Raw genomic sequence first — 25,214 nt, forward strand, 5'->3', positions numbered from 1 at the left:
AGCAAAAACGTCCATGGAAATGAAAAATGAAGACAATTGAGGGAGTTTATTTAAAATTACCCAAGAAGAAATGTATTTGTTCCCTTTAATTTCTCTCAATTTTCACAGTCTCAGTTACCAGTCTATAGACTTGTCTCTTGGGATTTCACACATACCAGTGTGTTCTGGTAAATTGTGCAGACTTAAATATCAGTTTCTATGTTACATATTTTGTGTGTTAAAGTAAGCTTCTGTTGTGTATCTTCTTCTTCTCAAATGAGGCTCAAGTCACACAGTTGTAGGTAATTCATTCTACAATATCCTTTCATTTTATTTTCCCTGATTTCTGACATAGATATACTCCACATTCAGGGCTGCTGTGTTCATCCTTTGCTTCTGAAAAATAGCTTCTGGAAGAAAGTGACTTGAGGTAGTAAATGACTTATGAACTAAACATGAGTTATATTTGAACTGAATCTATGATTTCCTGGATTCAGATTCTTTTTATTAGCTCGAGAAAATTCAATTAACCCAACCCTCAGAATTTAATTATATTCATTGTTTCAAACTGGCAGTCACTTTTATCCTTTCATTCATTAAACATTTGTTAAGTTCCTATAATTGAATGTCTTCAGAAATCCAAAGAAAAATGCTATAGGAAATGCTTTGTCTTCCTTATAACTTTCAAGTTCATACAACTCAATGTTTTTCTAATCTCCTTTTGTTGGCTTATTTTCTCTCCTTAAGTTCATTACCGTTGATGAAAGCAGATATCACTCTGGATCACATTTGAAGCTGTTATATATCCCAGCTTCCCTATTAAAGTTTGTTAGCCCTCAGTTTGTAAGGAATTGAATTTGACACCTTCACTCCAAATCTCAATGTCCAGATATTAGATTCAGCATATTAGAGTCAGAAAGAGATGGAGGGGTCAAGCAAATCATCTCATAAAAAAAGACATAAAAGTGGTATTTTTTTTAAAAAAAGAACTTGACCAATAGTACAATACTAATTACTGACAACAGAATAGACTAGGATACAGGCTTTATGGCATTTGTTCAATGTTCTCTGTATCTAAACTACTCCTGTGCTATTATGTGGCCACTCATGCTAATTCTGCTACACTTATTATTGCTACTGCTGCCAACATTATACTTTGTAACTGTACATTAAATATAAAAGAAATATTTTGTTATATTTTTGGTTTCTTCTAAGTACTACAGGTAATCATTTTTTAATCAGAAAAAGTATTTCTTGTTATACTAAGTTATTTCATGGAGAAAAACAGACAATTAAAACTAGAAGACTGATGTCAGGAAAACACTTAATCTCAGTTGGAAAATATTTTGATTGGAGGGTTAAGAAATGCTGAAAGCACATCATCAAACAGGCTCAAAAAGATAGACAATTCTTATTTTTTGATATCTGATTCTATTTTTTTCAAAAAATAATGAAAATGCTAAACAACTTCTTATGTGAATAATATTTATCATTTTTGATATTCCAAATATTCTACTTTTACTTTCAGATTTTTTTTTTTCTGTTATAGCACTGAACTCCAAGGGTGTGATCATTTCTTTTTCAGTTTATCAATATGGTGGGAATTTCCAAAATGAAAGAGAAGAAATCACATATTATTATTTGGGGTAATATATGTTTCCGGAGAAAATGAATGATTATTTGAAATCCATAGGCCTTAATTTTGGGTCTGTTTCGACAAAGATCTTGATATAGGTCCCAAATAACTTTGTGTCTTAATGTGCAAATCTGTAAATTTTGAAAAATATAGTACATCTGCCTAAATCACAAGGTTGTCTGAAGGATAAATTGAAGTAATAAGAGCAGCCATAACCACAACAGATATTTACTAGCCATTCTTTGTCAGAGTTAAATTTTGTACGTGCAAGCAAAGGCAGTAAATACATCCTCTCTCCTTCCCAAAATGTTTAATCAATTCAACAAACCAGGATTTAATGAAATGGAGAACAATGCACTGATATGGGAGAGAAAAGAAGGAATTTGAATTAAACCTTGGCTCTGCCATAATAGCTGGATAATTTCTGAAAATATATTTTATATCTTCAAATTTTACTCTATTTATAAAACAGCAGTATTTACTGAGATAATAGTTTGTGCAACACTTCTGTCAGAGCTAAGATATTATGAATCAATGCTAAGTGCTATGTGAAAGAAAGAGGAGGTATTCAGACATTTTGTGAAGTCTTTGGCAACTTTATTGCTGTGTGGTTCAAGCTAAAGGAAGAAAATTTCAGAACATAATAAAATAAAATTCTAATGGAGTGAATTTCTTGTTTGAATTAAGATTCATTATATATAATTTATGTGTTGTATATATACATATAAATATATACTTGATTTTAACAATATACCTTTAAGAGTTTCAAGTATAATAAACCTTCATTTTTTCATTTCAAAACAATAGTTTTACATTAGTTAAAAATTAATTATTATGAATATGAAAGGATAATTTTCAAGAGCAACTAAAATGTGAGTGCTAAAAATGAAAAAAGAAAGGTTTTGTGTGGCTTTAATGTAGAATACAGAAAAGAGAATGTGCTTCAAAATGAGGTATATGAAAGTCTAAACTTTTTGCAGTCTCCTTTTAAGTGTCGGCCACAAATACAGAACACCATCAGTTGAAAATATGCGTTTTAACATTAATGACCTTTAGATAATTAAGGACAGTACAAATGACATTCAGAATAGCAAATAAGAGACTGTATTTAATAATTTAATATATATTCAAATGAACATTGTAAGAGTTACAAATTTATGCAGGGGCGTATTTAATAGTTGAAGACATTTTCATAGATTATTAGAATAATGTTAATTGTGCCATTATTAAGAGACGGATAGAGTAACTGATGTGAATTCAGATTATATTCATTTACTTTAAAAAAATTTGTATAATGATCAAGAACTTACCTGGCCTAACCATTTCTGAGTTCGAAGACTCTGAGTTACCCTCAACTGCTGAGCTAATCTTTAACCAACTTTCTAGGGAATAACGGGGTTGTTTATAATTTTCCAATCAGTATGGATATGACACTTACATAAATCCGAGTGTCTTTCATCTTTTCTCTTCATCCAGGTTAAACACAGGTATTTTTTTATTTGGACATGAGTGTTTATATGTTTTATGTGTCCCAGTGATACATGTTAATATTAAAATTATCAAGATGCAGTATGTTGAAATGACTATGTTGTATCCGCATTTTAAAAATTATTTCCCTGCTCTTTTTCTAACACCATTTAATAGAAACATATGTTATAGAAAATTAACTATAAAACATATTTCTTAAATATTTAAACACCAATGCTATCGTTCTGTAGAATAAAAAAAATTTTGAAGCCTGGAAAGTTAAATTTCTTGGCTCTTGTGAAATAACTTGATCTAATTGACATTTACTGAATACTCCATCCAACAATAGCAGAATACACATTTTTCTCAAGTACAAATGAAACTTTCACCAAGACAGGTCACATTCTGGGTCATGAAATAAACCTCAATATACTTAAATCATAAGCATCTTGTAAAGTAGGTTCAAGACCACATTGTAATTAAAATAGAAGTAAATAATGGAAATGAGGAAGAAAAATCCCATCCTGAAACAATTGGAATTTACGTAGCACACTTCTAAATAACATATAGGTCTAAAAGTGACCCTCAAGAAACATTAAGAACAAATGCAGAGATATTTCCTGTTCATGGATTGAAAGAATTATCAATATTATGATGTCAATTATTCCCAGCTTGATTTATAGATTCAAGGCAATCTCAACCTAAATCTCTGCAAGTGGTTTTATAAATATTGACAAAGTGATTTTAGTTTATATGGAGAGCCACAAGTCCTAGATTTTCCAACATAATACTGATGAAAAACAGAGTTGGAGAATTGACATTACCGGATTTCAAGAGTCTACGGTAATGAAGAGTGTGATATTAGCAAAAGAATAGACATATAGAGAAACAGAACTGGCAGTGCACACCTTAAGATTTACTATAAACCTACAAGAAACAAGAGAGCATAGGGTTGTAATAAAGATAGGAATATCAATAAATGAAGCAAAATACAGAGCCCAGAAGAAGACTCAAACACATATAGGCAACCAATTTTTGACAAAGGAGCGAAGGTTTCCATGGAGAAAAAATAGAGATTCCCAGAAATTATGCTGGAAAAATCGGATTTCCAAAATAGACATTGTTAAAAGAATGAGAAGCCACAATGGGGAGAAAGTATTTGCAAAACACATATCTGATAAAAGGCCTGTATCCAAAAATATGCAGTGAAAATGTAAAGCTCAGCAATAAGAAAACAAACAACCCATTTAAAACAATGAGTAAGCTATTGGAAAAGACGTCTCACTAAGGAAGATATACAGATGGCAAGTAAGCGTATGTGAAGATGCTCTGCCTCATTTATTATTAGGGAATAGCCTATTTTAAAAAAATGAGAAACTACTGCAAACCTATTGAAAGGCTATAACAATGGCTAAACAATTAGAATTACTAACACCACAAAACCTTACAAAGCCAAATTCTGGTAAGGATGAAGACCAACAGAGACATTTGAGACGTTCGTTCATTGCTAATGAGGATGTACAGTCACTTTGGAAACCAGTTTGGCATTTTTTTTTAATTTATTTTTTAATTGACAGATAAGATTTTATGTATAGACTGTATACAGCATATTGTTTGAAAAAATATATATATACACATTGTGAAATGACAAAATCTAGCTAATAGCCAGATGCATTAACTCACATAGTAATTTCTTTTTATTTATTTATTTATTTATTATTATTATACTTTAGGTTTTAGGGTACATGTGCGCAATGTGCAGGTTAGTTACATATGTATACATGTGCCATGCTGGTGCGCTGCACCCACCAACTCGTCATCTAGCATTAGGTATATCTCCCAGTGCTATCCCTCCCCCACTCCCCCCACCCCACAACAGTCCACAGAGTGTGATGTTCCCCTTCCTGTGTCCATGGGTTCTCATTGTTCAATTCCTACCTATGAGTGAGAATATGCGGTGTTTGCTTTTTTGTTCTTGCGATAGTTTACTGAGAATGATGATTTCCATTTTCCTCCATGTCCCTACAAAGGACATGAACTCATCATTTTTTATGGCTGCATAGTATTCTATGGTGTATATGTGCCACATTTTCTTAATCCAGTCTATCGTTGTTGGACATTTGGGTTGGTTCCAAGTCTTTGCTATTGTGAATAATGCCGCAATAAACATACGTGTGCATGTGTCTTTATAGCAGCATGATTTATAGTCCTTTGGGTATATACCCAGTAATGGGATGGCTGGGTCAAATGGAATCTCTAGTTCTAGATCCCTGAGGAATCGCCACACTGACTTCCACAAGGGTTGAACTAGTTTACAGTCCCACCAACAGTGTAAAAGTGTTCCTATTTCTCCACATCCTCTCCAGCACCTGTTGTTTCCTGACTTTTTAATGATTGCCATTCTAACTGGTGTGAGATGGTATCTCATTGTGGTTTTGATTTGCATTTCTCTGACGGCCAGTGATGGTGAGCACTTTTTCATGTGTTTTTTGGCTGCATAACTGTCTTCTTTTGAGAAGTGTCTGTTCATTTCCTTTGCCCACTTTTTGATGGGGTTGTTTGTTTTTTTCTTGTAAATTTGTTTGAGTTCATTGTAGATTCTGGATATTAGCCCTTTGTCAGATGAGTAGGTTGCAAAAATTTTCTCCCATTTTGTAGGTTTTCTGTTCACTCTGATGGTAGTTTCTTTTGCTGTGCAGAAGCTCTTTAGTTGAATTAGATCCCATTTGTCAATTTTGGCTTTTGTTGCCATTGCTTTTGGTGTTTTAGACATGAAGTCCTTGCCCATAACTCCTTTTATGAGGCCAGCATCATCCTGATACCAAACCCGGGCAGAGACACAACCAAAAAAGAGAATTTTAGACCAATATCCTTGATGAACATTGATGCAAAAATCCTCAATAAAATACTGGCAAACAGAATCCAGCAGCACATCAAAAAGCTTATCCACCATGATCAAGTGGGCTTCATCCCTGGGATGCAAGGCTGGTTCAATATACGCAAAGCAAGAAATGTAATCCAGCATATAAACAGAACCAAAGACAAAAACCACATGATTATCTCAATAGATGCAGAAAAGGCCCTCGACAAAATTCAACAACCCTTCATACTAAAAACTCTCAATAAATTAGGTATTGATGGGACGTATCTCAAAATAATAAGAGCTATCTACGACAAACCCACAGCCAATATCATACTGAATGGGCAAAAACTGGAAGCATTCCCTTTGAAAACTGGCACAAGACAGGGATGCCCTCTCTCACCACTCCTATTCAACATAGTGTTGGAAGTTCTGTCCAGGGCAATTAGGCAGGAGAAGGAAATAAAGGGTATTCAATTAGGAAAAGAGGAAGTCAAATTGTCCCTGTTTGCAGACGACATGATTGTATATCTAGAAAACCCCATTGTCTCAGCCCAAAATCTCCTTAAGCTGATAAGCAACTTCAGCAAAGTCTCAGGATACAAAATCAATGTACAAAAATCACAAGCATTCTTATACACCAACAACAGACAAACAGAGAGCCAAATCATGAGTGAACTCCCATTCACAATTGCTTCAAAGAGAATAAAGTAGCTAGGAATCCAACTTACAAGGGACGTGAAGGACCTCTTCAAGGAGAACTACAAACCACTGCTCAAGGAAATAAAAGAGGATACAAACAAATGGAAGAACATTCCATGCTCATCGGTAGGAAGAATCAATATCATGAAAATGGCCATACTGCCCAAGGTAATTTACAGATTCAATGCCATCCCCATCAAGCTACCAATGACTTTCCTCACAGAATTGGAAAAAACTACTTTAAAGTTCATATGGAACCAAAAAAGAGCCCGCATCACCAAGTCAATCCTAAGCCAAAAGAACAAAGCTGGAGGCATCACGCTACCTGACTTCAAACTATACTACAAGGCTACAGTAACCAAAAGAGCATGGTACTGGTACCAAAACAGAGCTATAGATCAATGGAACAGAACAGAGCCCTCAGAAATAACGCTGCATATCTACAACTATCTGATCTTTGACAAACCTGAGAAAAACAAGCAATGGGGAAAGGATTCCCTATTTAATAAATGGTTCTGGGAAAACTGGCTAGCCATATGTAGAAAACTGAGACTGGATCCCTTCCTTACACCTTATACAAAAATCAATTCAAGATGGATTAAAGACTTAAATGTTAGACCTAAAACCATAAAAACCCTAGAAGAAAACCTAGGCATTATCATTCAGGGCATAGGCATGGGCAAGGAACTCACATAGTAATTTCTTACAAAACTAAATATCATCTTACCATGCAATTCAATAATCACATTCCTAGGTATTTATTTAACTGGTTTTAGAATGTATGTCAGCTCAGGAATCTGCAGACACATGTTTATAGCAGCTTTATTTATCCTCGTCCCCAAACTAGAAGCAACAAAGATGTCCTTTGATAGGTACATGGATAATCTAACTACAAAGATCACATAACATTATTCAGAGATTTGTAAAATGAAGTGTCAATCTGTGAAAACATATGAAGAAATTTTAATGCATTTTGCTGAATAAAATACAATCTGAGAAGGCTGCATACCATATGATACACATTATATAACATTTTAGAAAAATGCAAATCTATAGAGAAAAAATAGATCAGCAGTTGTCAGGAGTTGGGTGGTGGGGTAGAGTATGAAGGTTGTGCCTGTGGAGCACAAAGGACACTTAGTGAGGTGACACTATTCTGTATGATAGAGTAATGGTAGGTACATAAAATGATGCATTTGTTAGAACCCACAGAATATTAAAGCAAAAGAATGAATCTTAGTTGATGCAAATTTTAAAATTAGTGTAATGGTATTGATTGGGACAGGAGGCCAATAAATTCTAGGCAGAAAAAATGTGGGTCCTCCGTGAAACCCCACCCTCAAGCCGAGAAGACTGAAACCGTGGCCCAAAGTGATAACTTATGTCTCTGTTTTCCTGCTTGAATGTTGCCTTTTCCTAAACCACCATGGCCCTGCCCCATCCCATCCTGTGCCTATAAACACTCCAGACTCAACCAGTAGACAGGACTATGGCTGGATGTTGGAGAGAAGTGGCTTGACTTCAGAAGGGCAGCTTGATGGCGTAACTTCAGAGGAGAATCCGTCCAGAGATGGCCAGACTTCAGGGAAAGATTACCTACCTGCCCCGTCCCCCTTTTACTTCCCGTTCCCACTGAAAGCCACATTCATCGGTAATAAAATGCCCCGCATTTACCATCCTTCAATTCGTTCATGCAACCTCATTTTTCCTGGAAGCCAGACAAGAACTCAGGTGCCACAAATGTGGATACAAATGACTGTCACACTGGCCCTGTGCCCTCGCTGGTAGGAGGTAGGTGCCTCACGTGAAAAGGCAAAGGGCCCATTGAGCTGTTAACACTTAAGCCATCCGTGGATGGCAGAGCTAAAAGAGCACTTTAACATGTCTGCCTGGATGCTGCCGTGGGGCCTGCATGGAGTTTGCTCCTGTGGCGGCTAAAGCATCTGGCGGTTACTGCACCCACTCACCTGTGCACTCCCTCCTGCAAGGGGTGGAACCCAGCAGGTCCGAGTGAGTGGAGTTTGATCCCTCCCGCACAAAGCGGCCAGGCAGTTCCAGTGCTCCTTCACTCCAGTTTCCGCACTTGTTTGCTCACGTGTTTCCTCCTGCCAGGAGTTGAGAGCTGTGGGCTGAGTAAAAGAGGCACCCCTGTCACAAGTTCCGCAAAGGGGTCAGGGAAATATCCTGTATCAGTAGTTATATAAAATGATGCATTTGTTAAAACCCACAGAACATTAAAGCAAAAAGGGTGAATCTTAGTTTATGCAAATTTTAAGACTGGAAGGTTGTGGCATCTCTGAAAAGAATCCTGACTGTGATAAGAAATCTATCACCATTATAAAATGTGTGAAACAATTTCACTTAAGGAGTTAGAAGGAAACTGTGCTGACCTAAATAATTTTGAAAATTAGTAGAATTTGTAAGATGTAAGATGAAAGGAACTGTGCAAACACAGTGTAGTCTAATTTAGAAAATATTTCAATGGGTTATGTGGCTTTGGGTTAGTAATTGTGATACTTTACATGTGTACTGGAATTAAAAAAAAAAAATGTGGATTGTGAGAGCTGGTTCTCTTTATTTTGACCTCGAGGGTTATAGATAAGCAAGAAAATGAGACTAGAATGATCTATGTGTTAGTGGATTGAAGTTGGAGAAATGAGTATGTATTCATATTTAACTTTATGTAGTTGCAGGGTTACACATAATGAAATATTATGAATATGCGTGGTGTATACATTGTGTAGTATACACATAGATTTTCTTGCTCTGTCATAGGACCTAAAAGAAATGACAGCCCAGGAACAAAATCTACCTAACACTCAGATCTTGCCTTTGAATACCATTCTTCAGTAAAAAAAAGAACGAAGCCTACTTCGAAAAATATGATATGATCCTGGAAGGTCTTATAATACCAGAAAGTGGGGAAGTGCTAAGAAGAACAAAGCAAAACAAACAAACAAACATGAAAACAGAGCTCACATATATGGGGCCACATTAAAGAGAAACAGGAATCAGGGAAGAGCTCCCAAATGCCAAAGCTGGAACAATTCGAGTATAGTATTGAAAGGGGCAAAAAATAGAGCAAATTTACAGTGCAGAAACCTCATAAACATTACCTCAGAGAGGTGATCAAGATCAACATCAAAAGTGATAAATTATTATGTCGATATTGACTCTTGATATTATGTGAGGAAAATTGCGTTTTTACCTCTGTGGTCTTCCCAAAATCTATAACCCCAGTCTAATCATGAGAAATATATCAAACACATTTCAACAGAAGGGCAACCTACAAAATACCTGACTAGTTCTTCTCACAACTGCCAATGCCACAAAAAATAAGAAAGGCTACAGGTCCGTCCATGCTCTCACAAATGACAGATTTTTTTCTTTTTTATGGCTGAAATGTATTCCATTGTGTATGCATACCTCACTTTCTTATCCATGCATCCATTGATGAGCATTGAAGTCAGTTCCATATATTGGCTATTATTAATAGTGCTGCAATAAATAGGGAGAGCAGATATCCCTTTGACCTGCTTATTTCATTTCCTTTGGATATGTACCTAGTCATGTTACCTGAGTAAGGCAGACACAGATAGACAGATTTTGCATGATCTCACCCATTATGTGGAATCATAGAAGTAGAGAGTAGAATAATGGTTACCAGAGGCTGGCATGGGGCAGGGGTTGGAGGGGGTGGGATGGGGAGAGGTTGGTCAAAAGATACATAATTACAGCTTGATAGGAGGAATAAACTCAAGAGATTTGTTGTGCAATGGGGTAACTATAGGTAATTATGATACATTGTTTTCTGGAAAAATGCAGAGAGAGTGGATGTTGAGTGCTGGCACTACAAAAATGATAACTGTGTGAAGTAATGCATTTGTTATTAACTAGAGGTAACCATTCCACAATGTATCTGTACCTCAATACATCAAAGTTGTACATGTTAAATACATACAATATTATCTGTTGAATTTAAAAAAATTTAAAAAAAAAAGTCACAATCAAAAATAGCCTAAGGGCAATGACAATGAAATGTAATGTGGTAGCCTGCAAATGTTGCAACAGAAAAGTATGTTACATAAAAACTAAAGGAATATCATTTAATTATCAACTTACTTACCAATAATGTATACATATTAATTTATTAATTATAACAAATGTACCATATGAATGCAAGATGTTAATAACAGGGGATACTGAATGCCAGATATATGAGAATTTTCTGTACTATGTTCTCAATTTTTCTGTAAATCTAAAACTCTAAAAAGTATCTGTTTTTTTAAAAAATGATGTAATATAAGCACATATATTTCAGTCAAAATATGGAAAGTCTTTTAAAATTGCATAATAAGAAGACAAATAACCTAAAATACATACAAAACTTTGAGTAATACTTTACAAAATAGCATATCTACATATCCCATAGGGTATAAAAAATTGCCAAGAATGGCTGGGCGCGGTGGCTCACGCCTGTAATCCCAGCACTTTGAGAGTCCGAGGTGGGTAGATCACGAGGTCAGATCGAGACCATCCTGGCTAACATGGTGAAACCCCGTCTCTACTAAAAATACAAAAAATTAGCTGGGCGTGGTGGCAGGCGCCTGTAGTCCCAGCTACTTGGGAGGCTGAGGCAGGAGAATGGCGTGAACCCGGGAGGCAGAGCTTGCAGTAAGCGGAGATTGTGCCACCGCACTCCAGCCTGGGCAACAGAGTGAGACTCCGTTTCAGAAAAAAAAAAAAAAAAAATTGCCAAGATTATTAGACGTCAGAAAAGTGAAAATTAAAGCCATAAAGAAATATCATTCTACAACTAATACAACGACTAAAAAGTGAAAGTAAATATACTGGTTAAGGTGTACGGTGACTAGAACTGTCATATAGTGCAGGCAAGTGTTTAAAATTGTGCAGATACTTATGGAAAACTGCTAGTTCCTTATAAAATTAAATATAAAGCTACACTTTGACCAAGAAATTCAATTCTTGTGTACTTATCCAAGAGAAATAAGCACATATCCCAACAAAATGACTCATAAAAATATTCATTGAAGTTTTAATAATCGTTGCATAAAACTAAAAATACCTAAATATCCACTAATGAATGGATAAACAAATTGTGATGTATCTATAAAATAAAATTGAATGAGCTACCAATCCATGCAACAGCAGGGACAAATCTTAGAGACCATTTTATTGAGCTATAGAAGCCAAACACATAAAAAGTATACAACGTGAGATCTCCTGTATATATAGTTCAAAAGTAGACCAAATGCTCTATAATAATAATTATAAGAATAGTATATGCTTCTGACGATAAATTTTGACTGGAAAGAGGCATTAAGGAACTGTCTGGGTGTTAGGAATATCTGTATCCTGTTTGGGATGGTCATTACATGGGTACAAATATTTGTCAATTTTCATCAAACTGTACACATAAATAGGTTTATTTTATTGTACCTAAATTAAATCACAATAAAAAGTATACAGAACCAAAATAGGCCGGGTGCGGTAGCTCACGCCTGTAATCCCAGTACTTTCAGAGGCCGAGGTGGGCAGATCACAAGGTCAGGAATTTGAGATCAGCATGGCCAATATGGTGAAACCTCGTTTCTACTAAATACAAAAGTTAGCTGGGCATGGTGGTGGGCGCCTGTAGTCCCAACTACTCGAGAAGCTGAGGCAGGAGAATCGCTTGAACCCAGGAGGCAGAGGTTGCAGTGAGCCAAGTTCACGCCACTGCCTTCCAGCCTGGGCGACAGAGCAAGACTCTGTCTCAAAAATAAATAAATAAATAAATAAATAAATAAATAAATAAATAAATAAAAATAAACAATGCCAAATAATTTTGTAACGTATATGAAATTTCATCTATAATTCATTGTATTTTTTTTTTTTTTTGAGATGAAGTCTCGCTCTGTCACCCAGGCTGGAGTGCAGTGGCGTGATCTCAGCTCACTGCAAGCTCCGCCTCCTGGATTCACGCCATTCTCCTGCCTCAGCCTCCCGAGTAGCTGGGAATACAGGTGCCCGCCACCACGCCCGGTTAATTTTTTTGGATTTTTTTAATTTTTAAAAATTTTTTAGTACAGACAGGGTTTCACTGTGTTAGCCAGGATGGTCTCGATCGCCTGACTGTGTGATTAGCCCGCCTCGGCCTCCCAAAGTGCTGGGATTGCAGGCGTGAGCCACCACGCTCGGCCTCTTTGTATTTTTATCAAGAAGCAAAGCCTCAACATAATTTTTAGAGTAGTCTCCTGTGAAGGAGATAAATACATATTATACAATTACGACCTGAAATATTAAAGTTAGTTAAAAGAATTGTTTTGTGGGTATGTGTTTCCTTGTTTTTTTGTTTGTTTGGCTGGTTTTATGTTTTGATTTTCTGAAAGATCAGAATAAGCAAGAATAGAAGTTGCACCTGAGTGATCACTTCTGAAATACTTCCAGATATCAATTCCCTCATGATCCTGTTGGAACAGAGTAATACTAAAACCTAAAAAATAGAACAATTGCTACTATTTGGAAGGCTTAAATAATATCCTAAACTACATGCAGTAGTTGGCTGTGGGCATACATTTGTTTCAAGTCCACATTGAGTATGTTTAACCTTCAATATGTTTCTGCCACTTCAGTACTAACTGTGAAATCACTTTTACCTAATATTAAGAACCACATAAAAAATATGTAGTTGTTTTGTTTTGTTCTATGTTAAACTTTTACCTTGGTACATTATTTTAATTTCACTTCATTTTCATATTCCACTTGAAAAGGTACATGTAATAGTCCTTAGTGTGTTTTTTATTCCCTTTTGATATTATTTGCCATGATATGGAGATAACACCTGATCCTTTTGTTCCACTTGTACAGATAAGTCCATCCTCTCTGGTTAGTCCAGTAGCTAAAGACCAAATGCATGCATCATCATGATTAGAGAGTTGAAAAATAATAAGGATAATTGAAAAGATAATAAGAAGGATACATTATTCCCTTTAGTGGTAATTTTTTGTGGGACATAGATAATAACATTGGTCAAATATTTCATGCATCTCTCAGCTTTAGGCAACCAATATTAGGTTTTAATGAAGGCTTTGATATATGCACTCACATTTTTTTCTATATGCAAGGAATTATTAAGAGAATTTGAAGAATCTGTTTCCCTGAAAGCAACCAGAGAAATAGCACAACACAAACATGAGTTAGCTCTGACTTTATTGATTCAGTATTCCATAAATGTATGCTCCATAGGCTTTCTAGAATTCAGTAAAAATTACATTACACCAAAGTAAGAGGAAGAAGTAGGAAAACAAAACACTTAAAACAAACAAACAAAAACAGTCAGCAGAACCAGACTCTGAGAAAAACAATTTAAGATGTAATTGGAACTCCAGAAGGAAGACAATAGAGAATTTAAACAATTTAAAATGTTGGAAGTTAAAAACAAAACGATTAAACAAGTTAAATGACATATCCAAAAAGCAGAGTGAAACCAAAATGGAAAACAAAAAACTACATGCACACATGGAAAAATACACAGACTCAAACACATACACCCAGATATATCAAAGACAAACTTATGAAACCAAACATAAAGAGAAAATGTCTAAGACAAGCATATTAAAAAGCTCCATTATCTATAGGAGCATAAAGTTATGTAGTACAGAAGATTCATTATTAGACATAATGCAAGTCAGAAGTCATTGGACTGTCATCCTTCAAATAATGAAGGAAAAATCATTCAACGCTGAATATTATACCCAGAGAAAACATCTTTCAAAACTGAAAGTGAAGTACAGATTCTTCAGAGACACAAAAGCTAGAGAATCTATTACTTGCAGACTTGTACTAAAAATAATGTGAAGGAAAACTTCATAGACTAAAGGAACATAATGCCAGACAGAATCTTGGATTTGGACAAAGATCATGACACTCTAGAAATGCTAAAAATGAAATTATATTTTTTCTAATATTTAATTTTTTTAAAGGATAATTTGCTTCCTAAAATTAAGTTGTAGCAGTATATCACAGACTTATATGTAAAACATCTGCTTTCTGTCACGAAAGATTACTTAGCATAGTCTCATTTTATGCAAATAGAATTATTCAGTATGTATTCTTTTTTGCCTAGTTTCTTTCAATCAGCAACATTATTTTGAGGCTCATTTACATGTATATCAATATTACATGTTTTTATTGCTGAGTAATATTTCATTGAGTGAATACACCACGATTTGTTTATCCATTTATCTACTAATAAATAGTTCTGTTGTTTCCAGTCTCTTGTTCCTAGAGACTTTACAAATGAAGTCACTAAGAACATTTACGTAGAAGTCTTTGTATGAACAGATACACAAGATTGTATTTCCCCTGGACAAATAAATACCTAGGAGTACAATGTCTTCATCATATGGTAAGTTTACACTTAAAATTTTTAGAAAACTGTCAAATGGTTTTCCAAAATGGATGTACCATTTTACATTGTTTACATACAAATTCCATCAGTACATTCTTTAGTTCTTCCACATCCTTGCCAACACTTGGTATAATCAGTTAATTTTTCTTTTTCCTTTTTGATTTATTTTATTTCAAGACAGGGACTCACTTTGATGCGCAGGCTAGAGTGCAGTGGTGTAATCATAGCTCACTATAACCTTGAACTCCTGGGGTCAAGAAATCCTTCTGCCTTAGTCTCTTGAATAACTGGGACTACAGGTACCAGCCACCATGCCCAACTATTTTTTAATTTTTTTGTAGGAGTGGGGTCTCTCTATGTTACCCAAGTGATCCTCCTGTCTTAACCTCCCCAAAATCTAGGATTATAGGTGTGAGTCACCATGCCTGTTCTCGGTTTCGTTTTTGATTTAGCTATTTCAGTAAGAATCTAGTGGTATCTTTTTGGGGTTGTGTTTTGTGTTTCCTTACAGACTTTGAGCATCTTTTCATACATTTAACTGAAATCTTCTTTGAAATGTCTGTTCAAGTCTTTTGTACAAAAGTCCTTTATCAGCTATGTGATTTGCAAAAAAAAAGTTATTTTTTATAGTAGTATTCTTGATGGTGTCTTCTAAAGAGTAGAAACTTTTTATTTTAATGATGTCTAATTTACCAAAATATTTTGTATGCAATGTGCTTTTGTTATTATATCTAAGAAATTCTTGCCAAATCCCGTGTCACAAATATTGTCTCTTATATTATTTCTTCTAGAAGTTTCATAATTTTAGGATTTACATTTATATGTATGATCCAATTTGAATTATTTTTGTATATGGTACAATATATTTATCCAAGTTAATTTTTAATAAAGGGGTATATATTTTTCAGTCCCAACTGTTGAAAAGGCTATTTGCTCCCTCCTGAGTATACTGTGCATGTCTGCCTAAAATCAGTTATCAACACACATGTCTAATCCTAGATTCTTTATTTTGTTTTATCAATCTGTTGATCTGTCTTGTATCCAGTTCCACACTTTCTTGATAATTGTAGCTTTATAATGAGTCATAAAACTAAGTTGTGTTTATCATGGTTTTGCAGATTTTTGGTCAGTCCAACTCCTTTACATTTCTGTTTTAATTTTAAAACTGGCCTGTTAAACTCTATGGGAGAAAAATCTGCTTGGACTTTAAGATTGTATTACATGTACTGTTCAATTTGTAGAAAACTGACTTCTTAAATATATATATTTTTCAACCCATGTACAGAGTATATCTGTCTTTTCATTAAGGTTATTTTAACAATATTATCCAACTTTTACTATACAATCTTACATATATTTTGTCAGATTTATTCCTATGTTATATTTTTATGCTATAATAAATCACTATTATTATTTCAACTTTTGGTTAGTCATTGATAGTATGTGGGATACAATAATTTTTTTGTAAATGATTTTGTAAACTAGACTCTCACTAAACTCCCTAATAATTCTAGCGTCTTATTTTAGGTTCCATTAAATTGTCTACCTAGATGACCATATAATTTTCTCATGTCAAATAAGTTTTATTTCTTCCTTACCAACTGGATGCCTTTTTTCCCTTGCCTTATTGCACTGGCTAGAATCCCCACTGGAATATTGAATATAAGTAGTTAAGAGCAAATATTCTTGCCTTGCTCCTTATCATATTCTTTCAACATTCGGTATGATATCAGCTGTAGGTTTTATATAGAGTATCTTTATCAGGTTGAAAAAGTTTTCTTCAGTTCCTATTTGATGAATTTTTTTCAGTGATAAATATTGATTTTTGTTACCTTTTCCACACCTGTTAAGACAATTATAACTTTTCTCATTAAATTTGTTAATGTGGTAAATTATACTACTTCTTTTTTAATGTTTAGGCTATAATGTATTGGATAATTTGTTCTTAATAGCAATAACAAAAAAAAAGTATCACTCTCACTGTGAAAGAAGATTTCTTTCTGCATAACATTGGGAGTTATATAGGGTTTGATTGTTAAGGAGGACGTATAGCACCCAAAATGTCAGTGCTCACTAATCTACAATTTATTTTAGGCAAAGGATACAATACAGCAACAGCGTTAAAATAAAGGTATGCATCTTAGTCAATGTTTGCATCACAGACACAAACTCGAATTTTTCTCCCTTTGTAAGAGCCATAATGGACATCATTTCTCTTTGTTTTTCTTTATTTGTGGTTAATTCCCTACATTACTTTATTTATTTATTTTTGCTTTTAAGTCTTTTTTTTTTCCTTCAACTTTTAAGTTCCAAGGTACATGTGCAGGATGTGCAAGTTTGTTACAACGTAAACGTGTGCCATGGTGGTTTGCTACACAGAACAATTCACCACGTAGGTATTAAGACCAGCATCCATTAGCTATTCTTCCTGATGCTCTCCCTCCCCCACCCCTAACCAGCAGGCCCCAGTATGTGTTGTTCCTGCAGTGTGTCCATGTGTTCTCATTGTTCAGCTCCCACGTTTAAGTGACAACATGCAATTTGGTTTTGGGTTAGTTTGCTGAGGTTGATGGCTCCCAGCTCCATCCATGTTCCTGCAAATGACATGACCTTGTTCCATTTCATGGCTGCATAGTATTCCATGGTATGTATGTACCACATTTTCTTTATCCAGTCTATCACTGATGGGCCTTTCAGTTGATTACGTGTCTTTGCTATTGTGAATAGTGCTGTAATGAACATATGCATGCATGTATCTTTATACTAGAATGATGTATATATACCCAGTAATGGGATTGCTGCATCAAATGGTATTTATGGTTCTAGATCTTTGAGAAATTGCCATACTGTCTTCCACTATCATTGGACTAATTTACATTCCTACCAACAGTATAAAAGTGTTCCTTTTTCTCCACATCCTCATCAGCATCTGCTGTTTCTTCACTTTTTCATAATTGTCATTCTGACTGGCATGAGATGGCATTTCATTGTAGTTTTGATTTGCACTTCTCTAATGATCAGTGGTGTTGAGCTTTTTATCATATGTTTGTTGGCCAAATGAATGTCTTCTTTTGAAAAGTGTCTGTTCATGTCCTTTGCCCATTTTTAATGGGGTTGTTTTTTCTTGTAAACTTGTTTACATTACTTTAAATTAACTATAAAACTATATTCTTTATCTACTTGGGATCTGTGGGAATTTTCTGTGTAGATAGCATATCCATTTCTTCATATAAGGAACTTCCTAACTGTAGGAAAGAACTACAGTAATTTTCTACCTTTTCTTCATCCCAACACACTCATGGGAGATGTCATACTACCATTGATAGACAGAGTTCATGCACCAGTCCAGTGACTCTCCATGTTTCTGAATGGGCTTTCGATATGCTCTTCTTGTACCCACTTTCTACGAAGAATCCCTACCCTATAATTGAGAAATTTCGCTGAGCATGAGGAGTTCTGCAGACCAAATTTTCAGTGAATCTGGTAACAATTATTTTTGAAAACAAAAATTTAAAGTATCTGGAGAAAGCCTTACCAGCATATAGCAAATGAAGAAATACTCATAGAAATCTACTAAAACTAAAAAATACATATGTTAGCAATATTTGAACCAAAATCTACATACTGCCTCCCCTCTCCCAGCTCAGTAAGGTGGAGACTCCCTCCAAACTGCTGCCGCTGAAAACCCAGGGTTTCTTCTCCTTCCTGCTACCAGTCTGAGGGCTATTTTCCTGGGAGGAGTAGGACATTGACATTTCTCATCTTTACCCCAGCTACCTGTTGTTGAGGCTAAGTGTTGGGTGAGTATCACCAAAAGGTACGGAAATAAAAAAGTAAAAAAAAAGATTAAAAATAAAAGATTAAAAAGCTGACAGAAGGAAGAAAAAAATAGTATGTATTTGTAACTCAGTTATTCGTCTTCTTATTCATCATTTCTCTGTCTCTTCATTTGTTCCTGTGGATTTCAGTTACTATTTGGAGTCATTTCCTTTGCCAAATAAGCTTTTCTGCTCATCTTCTTTCTTTGTGCTGTTGTTGGTAAATATATTAATTTTCTGCATGTTATAGGCCCAACAATACATTACGTATGTATTATTTTATACAATTGTGTTTTAAGTCAGTTAAAGAAGAAAGAACCAGAACTATGCATCTCTAATGTCTTTTATAATTACATAATTACTTTTCCCAGTACTCTTTATTTCTAATGTGGATTTGACTTATTGTCTGGGACCACTTGCTTTCAGCCTAAAATACTTCCTTTAATATTCCTTATAATGCAGGTTGGCTAGCAACATATTTTCTCAGGTTTTCTTTATTCTTTATTTTGCCTTCATTTTTGAAAGGCAGTCTTGCGAATGTAGGATTCTTGGTAATTTGAACACTTTGAATGTTATCCCACTGCCTTCAGGACTCCATTGGTTCTGATAAGAATACAGCTGTTAACCTAACATCGGTTCCCTTATAAGTAATGTATTTTTTTTTTTTTTTTACTGCTTTCAATATTTTTTCCTTGTCTTCAGCTTTCAGTATTTTTACTATTTGTGGGTCTGTCTGTGTTTATCCTACTTGGAGATCATTGAGTTTTCTGAATGTGTATATTAATATTTTTCAGCCATCATTATCATCATTATTATTTTGAGACAGGATCTAATTCTGTCACCCAGGCTGGAGTGCAGTGGTGCAATTATAGCTCACTGCAGCCTTGACCTCCAGGGCTCAAGCAATCCTCCCACCTCAGCCTCCTAAGTAGCTGGGATTACAGGCACATGCCACTATGCCTAGCTTTTTTTTTTTTTTCTTTTTTTTTTTAAATTATACTTTAAGTTCTAGGGTACATGTGGGTCTTGTTATGTTGCTCAGGCTGGTCTTGAACACCTGGCCTCAAGTAATCGTCCTGCTTTGGCCTCCTAAAGTGGTGGGATAGCAGGTGTGAGCCATAGAATCTGGCTTTTATTTTTCAAATATCTTTTCTACATTTTCTTTCCTATCCTTCTTGTAGTCCCATTATACACATTTAGTATGATTAATGGCATTCCATATTTCTCTGATGTTCAATTCATTTTCTTTTTTTTCCCCCACCATTCTTCAGATTGCACAAATTCTATCAATACAGCTTGAAGCTTGCTCTTTCTTCTACCAGTTCAAATCCACTGCTGAGTCCCTCTAAGGTAATGTTAATTTCAGTTGTTGTACTTATCAACTCCAGAATTTCCATTTGGTTCCTTTTTTTAAGAAATATAATTTCTATCTTTTAATTAATATTCACTATGATGCAAAATTGTCATCATTTCTTTCTCTGTTTTTTTTTGTTTGTTTGTTTGTTTTTTGTTTTTTTTTTTTTTTGAGACGGAGTCTCACTCTGTCACCCAGGCTGGAGTGCAGTGGCACAATCTCGGCTCACTGCAACCTCTGCTTCCCAGGTTCAAGCAATTCTTCTGTCTCAGACTCCCGAGTAGCTGGGACTGCAGGCGCACACCACCATGCCTGGCTAATTTTTTTATTTTTAGTAGAGGTGGGGTTTCACTGTGTTGGCCAGGCTGGTCTCAAACTCTTGACCTCATGATCTGCCCACCTCAGACTCCTAAAGTGCTGGGATTACAGGCATAAGCTGCCGCACCCAGCCTCTTTCTCTGTTTTTTAGAGATAGAGTCTAACTCTGTCACCTAGGCTGGAGTGTAGTGACACAATCATACAATCATAGCTCACAGTAACCTTGAACTCCTATGCCAATCATACAATCATAGCTCACAGTAACCTTGAACTCCTATGCTAAAGCAATCTTCCCACCTCAGCCTCTTGAGTAGATAGGACTACAAGTGGATGCCACTAAGCCCAGAACATTTTTGATTCTTTTTTTGACACAAGGTCTTGCTATGTTGCCCAGGCTGTACTATAACTCCTTGCCTCAAGCAATCCTCCTTCCTCAGCCTACCAAAGTGTTAGGATTAAAGGCATGAGCACCTGAACCAAGCACCAACTTTTATTTCTTTAAATGATGGGTTGATGAGTGCAGCAAACTGCCATGGCACATGTATACCTATGTAACAAACCTGCACATTCTGCACGTGTATCCCAGAACTTAAATTATAATAATAAAACAAAACAAAACAAGAATGGTTTCCTTTAGTTTTATGAGCATATTTATAATTGCTGTTTTGAAATTTGTTTCTGTTAAATCTGCCATTTGATCTCAGTCACAGTCAATGTTTGTGGCCTAATTCCAGCTCCCCCTCCCCACCCTCTGCCATACACAGGTCATATTTTGTTGTGTCTTTGCATGTATCTTTTGTTGTTGTTGTTAGAAACCTTATATTTTGGATAATATACTGTAGTAACTCTAAGTGCTAGCCTCTCCAAAGATTGTTATTATTATTTGTTTGTTTACTTATTTAATGACTGACTAAATTACTTCAGTAAAATCTATTTCTCTTCCTCATCTCATCCCTCTGGCAGTGTGAAGTCTCTGATGTTGCTCCTCGGGATGTAATGTTAGATAGGCCCATAGTCACCTGCAATGATAGTGGTTTTGACTGGGCTTTCTTTGACTGTTTTTCTTTTTCCTTGATCAGACACAATTTTCAACTTAATTAATTGCCAGCCAATTGCTCTGTTTTCAACAATGTCTCAGGCATTGCTGCACAGCCAAATCCAATCAGATTTGGGCACTTTTGAAGGAGAAATTCTGAGGCCAGATATTTGCAATTTAAGATGTCTCTTTTCCCGTTTCTTTCTAGTAAACTAGCTGTCCTACAGCTTAGTCTATATGTCCAATGACCCCCACTCATCTTCAAATTGCCTTATATCACAACTTCCACTGTTTTTGAGAGCACTTTTAAGCTTGTACTCTTTCACATTCTGTTGTAAAGGAAGTCAGTTTCTTTGGGAAGAGATTTGGAGCTCCATTGTATGACCTGCTTTTTTCCTCAGAAAAAAATCTGTTTTCCAGTTTCTAGTGTTGGGGGCAGGGACAATGATGTGTTTTTCCCCGAGTGACATTCTTGCTTTAAAAGTTGTTCTTAGTGGCTGAGGAGGGTGGTAGCACCAGGTAGCCTCTTTTGGCATGGAATCCCAGTGTTACAAGCCAAGATAAACACAGTTGGGGCCCCAGTATTCTCCCAGCAGTATCCCCAAGATAGTGCCTCTCTCGCATCAGTGGGGGCTGCTGGGCAGAAGGGAACCATCCCCTTTCTCTTTCTGATCACAAGCCAAACAAGTGGGCCAAGAACACAGAGGAACCAGGATCCCAAAATTGAAATCTGAGCTGGAGCTTCTTATATCCTGCTAGTTAAACGAACGGGCATATTTCTAGCTATGTGGAGAGTATCAGTGGCAGAGCTCCCCAGGATTCTCACAAAGTATAAATCATTAACTTCATTGATATCAATAAACATCACTAAGAAGCTTGTACAAACCATCACAAAACTTGTCACAGACTCATTACATTGGTTAACACAATGGGCCTCTAACAAGTTTTAAGGGGGGATAAAAAAGATCCAAAATTATTTCTCTGTTGTAAAACTCTCTTCATTATTAGTCAGCGAAGTTGATCTGATTCATAGTCATATATTTATTTAATAAATTTATATTTTTAGTTGTGATCCTTCAGAAGAACTGGAGACAAGGATACGAGTGTAGGTATTTTTGGGAGAATTTAAGCCAGCAAGGAGATGTGATGGAACAAAGTGAATGATTCATTAAATAAAGAAAATTCTATTTCAGGTTGTAGTATATATTTTACATTCATGAACTACGGAGGCTCAATTCTACTAGCAGCTCTTGGGAAAATGGCTTCCAGAATTGTTTGCCTGATCTATGAAAGGCTGGGCCATTTATCTCCCTGCTGCTTTCTTCTACTGTCTGAGAGTTGCCTATAGGGGCCTCAATTACCAAAACTTTTGGTAAGCGTGTGGACAGAGGCCAATATAGTTATAATGGTATTGAAGAAGGCACTGGGGAAAAAGAGTGACAAGAAGCTCAGTATATGAATGGGGACAGTGTCAGCACCAGGTGAGTCTGGTCTCACTAGAACTGTGTACTGCAGCACAGGCTACTGTCTGTGGTAAGGTAAGAAGATGTATCATAAAATACAAAAGATATCTGTTATGTCCTGTCTCTCTTATCTTCTGGACTATGAGCCACACAGTCTGTGTGTGACTTAGAGCTCTGTCTGTTTTATTTTCAATGCCATAATGAATGCCTAATATTTCTCAGATGGATGGGAAAAAAAAGATGGAAGGAAGGGAGCAGGGGAGAAGAGCAAGAAGAGAAAGCACAAGTCAAATGTCTATACAAAGTAATACATGAGTATCACAGGGCTGCAGAGGTGACAAGAGTGGCAAAGATTGCAGGACCATAAAGCATGACAGAGACCAAACAGAAAGTAGAATAATTGCTATTAAGATTCTCAAATTTAAAAGTCATCTACTTTAGTTTTAATTCAAGTCTACTCTAGAGAATTAGTTACTATGATTCCAGTATCAATTAGTAGCATCTTTCAAAATGAAATCTTTCATTTCTATTCACTTTTCTGGGACGTTTTAGAGCTGAGATAACTTGGAGAGAGATAAAAATGAGTTCATTTTTCTTTTTATGTATAGAAACCTTATAAATTTTTTTTTCTGACAACTGTCAGGTTTTTTGCTGCTTTGTCAAGCAAAGTGATAGTAGTCTTACAGCCCTTGGGAATGCAAATTTCAAGTCAGAAATTAACTTTTGTAGCAATACAGAGTACACAAGATAAACAGATGGTTCTGTAGTCTCGAAGTATCTTCATATATTTATTTATGATGCTTACACACACTTCATGTTTTGATAGATTAGTGACTGAAAGCTTCATTAAAGGAGACTGGCATGATGTGAAATTATCTGAATGAAAAGATGTTGCTGTTATGTCTGCGTTAGGTCTAATTTTATTTAGTCGAGAATAAACAGTAATAATATTTTACTTTTAATAGTCTCATTGTAGATTTTGGGTTCACGTTTAGAAAAGACACTTTTCTTTTGGAAATGATTGTAACTAAACATAAATAGAAGGGGAGAGAGAGCATTTCTACTAGATTGCTCTATTGCAGAGTTCCTTTGATTTTTTTATTTTTTTATTTTTTGGAGCATTTTGTGAAAAATAAGGAAATAATGATTTAATAATTACCTTAATAAAGGTTTGGTAGAATATGTATAATGAAATTAATAACAAACAGGAGTAAAGACAAGAATTAAACTAATAGGTAAATGTTAACATTAATTTTCTAGATAGTCCTTATTTAAAAGAGAAAATATATAATATAATAGCCTATACGACTATAAAGTGAGAAAAACTGTGTTAAATATTACATTGAAATACCAGTTAAAGTTTCTAAAAATAAGATGATCTACATTGTTTACATTTATTTGTATGTGGCAAAACCTAAGTAATTCAGTGAAAATTTAGTATTGAAATATTCTTAAATGAATTGAGTGATGAACAAATGAATGAATGAATGAAGAACCAATGAGTATACATCTAGTAAAAAAATACTGTTTGGTTAACTTCAAGTATCTAAAATAATCCCCAAAACAGAGACAGGAAAATTGTTGCCCCTAAAATGCCCTATTTTAAATAATGGATGAAATTCATTTTAAAAAAAAAACTTTTGTACTTTAAAAGAATTTAGACTCAACAGAAGATTTGCAAAAATAACATTTAAAGTTCCCTCATATTTCACGTAGCTTATCCTAAAGTTAATATCCTACATACTCACAGCATAATACTCCAAACTAAAAAAATAACTACATAACTTATTCATGTTTCACCAGTATTTTCACTAATATCCTTTTTCAGTTTCAGAATCCAATTTGGTTTCCCACATTGCACTTCATTATTACTAATCTTTTTATCCCCCAATCTAAGTCAGATCCTCAGTCTTTTTTTGTCTTTCTTGATCTTGACAAGTTTGAAAAGTACTGGTTAAGCATTTGGTAGACTATCTTTTAATTTGTGGTGTTTTTCTATTCATAGTATAGTCAAAGAGTATAGTATTTTGGGGGAGAATGTTACAGAGATGATGTGCCTTACTCAGTGCATCAGATCAGGTGTAACATAATATTTATATTATTACAAAGGGAAAAAATTAGTAATTTTGCAGTGTCTGCCAGGGTTCTCCAATATAATGTTATTTTGT

This window comes from Pongo abelii, chromosome 6, assembly GCF_028885655.2.
Source record: "Pongo abelii isolate AG06213 chromosome 6, NHGRI_mPonAbe1-v2.0_pri, whole genome shotgun sequence".
NCBI classification, from domain to species: Eukaryota; Metazoa; Chordata; class Mammalia; order Primates; family Hominidae; genus Pongo; species Pongo abelii.